The sequence below is a fragment of the Oncorhynchus masou genome, unplaced genomic scaffold (genome assembly GCF_036934945.1).
Source record: "Oncorhynchus masou masou isolate Uvic2021 unplaced genomic scaffold, UVic_Omas_1.1 unplaced_scaffold_1517, whole genome shotgun sequence".
NCBI classification, from domain to species: domain Eukaryota; kingdom Metazoa; phylum Chordata; class Actinopteri; order Salmoniformes; family Salmonidae; genus Oncorhynchus; species Oncorhynchus masou.
Window position 1 is genome coordinate 103,052 of NW_027005192.1, and position 4,859 is coordinate 107,910.

Genomic DNA, 4,859 nt, shown 5'->3' on the forward strand with positions numbered 1-4,859 from the left:
TTTTTCTACTTGTAGGCTACTTTCTGTAATGTGTCTCAATAGACACTGAGTGTATAAAACATTAGAAACACCTTAATACTGAGTTGCACCCCCTTTACCCTCAGAACAGCCTCAATTTATCGGGGCATGTACTCTACAAGGTGTCCAAAGTGTTCTACAGGGATGCTGGTCCTTATTGACTCCGATGCTTCCCACACTTGTGTCAATTTGGCTGGTAGTTAGCTGTAATGTTCATGTAACCATTCCTGGACAATCCCAGTCTTGTGGCATGGGGCATTATCCTGCTGTTAAAAATCATGAGAAGACTAAACAAAATAACAAAGGAGAATGAACGAAACGGTCCTGTCTGGTGTAGACATAAAACAGAAAACAATCACTCATGCAACACAATAGAAAAAAGGGCTTCCGAAATATGGTTCTCAATCAGGGACAACGATTTACAGCTGCCTCTGATTGAGAACCATACCAGCTCAGGACAGGAGGGAGACTCTGGCAGCTCAGGACAGGAGGGAGACTCTGACAGCTCAGGACAGGAGGGAGACTCTGGCAGCTCAGGACAGGAGGGAGACTCTGGCAGCTCAGGACAGGAGGGAGACTCTGGCAGCTCAGGACAGGAGGGAGACTCTGGCAGCTCAGGACAGGAGGGAGTCTCTGGCAGCTCAGGACAGGAGGGAGACTCTGGCAGCTCAGGACAGGAGGGAGACTCTGGCAGCTCAGGACAGGAGGGAGACTCTGGCAGCTCAGGACAGGAGGGAGACTCTGGCAGCTCAGGACAGGAGGGAGACTCTGGCAGCTCAGGACAGGAGGAGACTCTGGCAGCTCAGGACAGGAGGGAGACTCTGGCAGCTCAGGACAGGAGGGAGACTCTGGCAGCTCAGGACAGGAGAGAGACTCTGGCAGCTCAGGACAGGCGGAAGCACCTGTAGGGAGGAGACGGAGAGACAGCCTGGTGCGGGGGCTGCCACTGGAGGGCTGGTGCATGGAGGTGGCACCGGATAGACCGGACCGTGAAGGTGCACTGGAACTCTCGAGCACCAAGCCTGCCCAACCTTACCTGGTTGAATGCTCCCCGTAGCCAGGCCAGTGCGGCGAGGTGGAATAGCCCGCACTGGGCTGTGCTGGCGAACCGGGGACACCATGCGTAAGGCTGGTGCCATGTACCCCGGCCCGAGGAGATCAGATGCGCTGAGCCGGCTTCATGGCACCTGGCTCGATGCCCACTCTCGCCCGGCCGATACGAGGCGCTGCTATGTATCGCACCGGGCTATGCCTGTGCACCGGGGACACCATGCAGCTCACGGCATAACACGGTGCCTGCCCGGTCCCTCTCTCTCCACGGTAAGCACAAGGAGTTCGCACAGGTCTCCTACCTGACTTCGCCACACTCCCCGTGTGCTCGCCCCAATACATTTTTTGGGGCTGCCTCTCGGGCTTCCAACCGCGCTGCCGTGCTGCCTCCTCATACCACCGCCACTCAGCTTTAGCTGCCTCCACCGAGGCGACAATATTCACCAGCCTGTGACCAGGGTCCCTTGCTGTCCAAAATCTCCTCCCATGTCCAGGAGTCTTGCGATTTCCACCGCTGCTGCTGCTGCCTGTTACCACGCTGCTTGGTCCTTTGGTGGTGGGTGATTCTGTAACATAGACAACCCACCCAACTCACACCCTGACCATACTAAAACAAAGACATAACAAAGGAACTAAGGTCAGAACGTGACAAATATTACCTACAGCTGAAAATAACTTTTGGTTATTGGATCGGCAGTCACTCACCAGCATTCCTACCTGAAATACAACTTTCCTGAATTGGATCCTTTGTTTGTACCCCATGAGGCAATTCAACTGATCCCAGGTGCTTCTCCAGGGCGCCGCAGAGTGAGAAGAGGTGTGCGGTGTGGACTTTTGGTTCGACTCACGGTAGGTTTTGACCAGAAGCGGGCATGAACCTATTCAAGTAAGTCAGGCCCGTGTGTGTTGGCTGATGAGCTGCAAGCTAGCAATTTTACATACTAGAGTTAAGTTAAATATCAGCTGGCTAACGCCATATTAGCTTGTTATCTTAATGTTCACCTATTTATCATTGTAAATTAAAAACTCATTACCCAGATGCGTTTGTAGATATCAGCAATGGAAGAGGGTGAAAGGATTTTCTGCTCCAGCTGTCAGAAAAGGAAAACTATGAAGACAGACAGAGATAATAGTCAGGGCTGTCTAATTGGAATATAATGAAGCTTGTTTCTTTGCAATGTCTGTCCTCAGATATGGAGAGCTGTGAAAGCCTATCTACAGATGAAGAGGTCCCAGTGAAGGTCCCAAGAGACTGTCTGCAGATGAAGAGGTCCCAGTGAAGGTCCCAAGAGACTGTCTGCACATCCTTATATGCCATAGGATTTGTGTGTACTTATGTTAGCACATGTTGTACTCAACAATACAGTTAAAATTCACATACAATGTAGGCTACAAACGTATTAAATCAAATCAAAAGTTTATTTGTCACGTGCGCCGAATACAACAGGACCTTACAGTGAAATGCTTACTTACAGGCTCTAACCAATAGCGCGAAAAAAAGGATGTGTGTGTGTAGGTAAGTAAAGAAATAAAACAACAGTAGAAAGACATTTGAAAATAAGAGTAGCAAGGCTATATACAGACACCTGTTAGTCAGGCTTATTGAGGTAGTATGTACATGTAGGGATGGTTAAAGTGACTATGCATATATGATGAACAGAGTGTAGCAGTAGCGTAAAAAGAGGGGTTGGCATATGGTGGGTCTGCTGGGTGTGCAAGCGTCTCTTCCCACCCTGCACTAACACACCTGATACAAACGTATCAATCCTAATGACTTGATAATAATGTGTGTTATTGTTGGGCTGGAATAGAAGTCTGCTCACCCAGTAGATCAGGGAGTGGATCAAGGTTGGCCACCTCCGGTATGGATATTTTTGTTTTTCTAAAAATTGATGCTTTAGTAATAATAGCATACTTACTAAGATGTCTAACATATACAAACAAGGTAGCTTATTTCTACATTGAAATTATATGTTGATTCATTCCTTTTTATTAATTGTTTAAACTTGGTTTTAATTGTAACGTAAAAACATCGTAACGACCCTGGGTTTATAAGCGAGGAAATCGACTCTGCCGCGAGCATGCTTTTGTGGCAGTCGACAGGACGCCGGACCTCGGGTTCGAAGGTCGAGGGTTCGAGACATGCTCCCTGCTGTTTCATTACAATAGTATCCAAGATGAACTAGTGTCAATGTTCATTAATTACAGATCAGAATTCTACAATCAATAAGGTGTGAAGGGGACCTGTCTCTAATTTGTCTGTGTCTCTGTGTTGCTGTCTCAAATTAACACAACCTTTTTGTCCAGTTGTAATCTCTCTCTGACTCTGGATATCATCCATTTAGCTGCTTGTTATAATGGCATGCATTACCAATGCAACCATATGTCTACAGTATGATGGCGTTACTGGCCTTATGGACATGTGCAATCAATGTGCCCATTGTCATTATACATCAGCAGCAGACAATAGCTAAACTCACATATTGTTGAGCTCGCTATATGTTCTACATTTCAAATAGATAATGATATGAGGCTAAACATGAACCAGATTTGTGACATGATTTATCTGACATTAAATTGTTTAGTGCAAATTGAACCCTTGTATTCTAGGCACATGATATTTTATGAAACATGGGACCAACAGTTGACATGTTGCATTTATATATTTTTCAGTGTATGTACACTGAGTGTACAAAACATTAAGGACACCTTCCTAATATTCAGTTAAAACCTTTTGCCCTCAGAACAGCCTCAATTCGTCAGGGCATGGACTGGGGATGATGGTGTTGATGTGAGCCATGACCAGCCTTTCAAAGCACTTCATAGCTACAGACGTGAGTCCTACGGGTAGGTTGTCATTTAGGCAGGTTACCTTGGTGTTCTTGGGCACAGGGACTATGGTGGTCTGCTTGAAACATGTAGGTATTACAGACTCCGTCAGGGACAGGTTGAAAATGTCAGTGAAGACACTTGCCAGTTGGTCAGGACATGCTCTGAGTACACGTAATCTGTCTGGCCCTGTCGCCTTGTTAATGTTGACCTGTTTAAAGATCTTACTTAACTGGAGAGTAATTGCCCATAATTCTGCACCTTTGTATCGTTGTACTTCCAGTTTTGATCATCATGATTTAGTGACTGCTGTAATATTTGTGTTGTGGAGAAATGACCAGGCAGGGTACAGATAGTTTTTGTTTAGTCAAAACCCCTCGTGCTCTACAGTTTCCCGGCACCCTAGTGCGCATGTGCATTTCCTATTAGGTGTAGTAACGTAACACTGCCGTAATACATTACTGCTTATAACAGCATAGTAACTAATATACACAGATGTAGATCCCAGATACTACAACTGCAAAGAACATTTATGATCTACTGGGATTTTTAAAAGACAGACTAACTTTCTGTTTTGTCTGCTTGCATTCAATAAATAAGTATAGTTGTGTCAATCTTTTTGCAGGCAGTCGTGTTCTTTTGATGAACGGATTTGCAATTTTGATGGTATTATAGTTTTTTATGAATGTTTGTTTTTTTAAAAACAAGTACATTTTCAAAAAGCATTTACTGTTTTGCAAAAATTGTGTGTTTTGTGGACTCATTGTTCCAAAAAACAATTGTAGGCGATTATGAGAAACTGTAATACATAAAGACGGTTGCTCCCTGATTAAATAGTACAAGAGTACACCCTGCTGGACAAAAGAGCTTACTGCACCTGGTATTCCCAGGCAGCGTACCATTCAAGTACTAACCAGGCCCGACCCTGCTTAGCTTCCGAGACCAGGCGTATTGAGACTGAT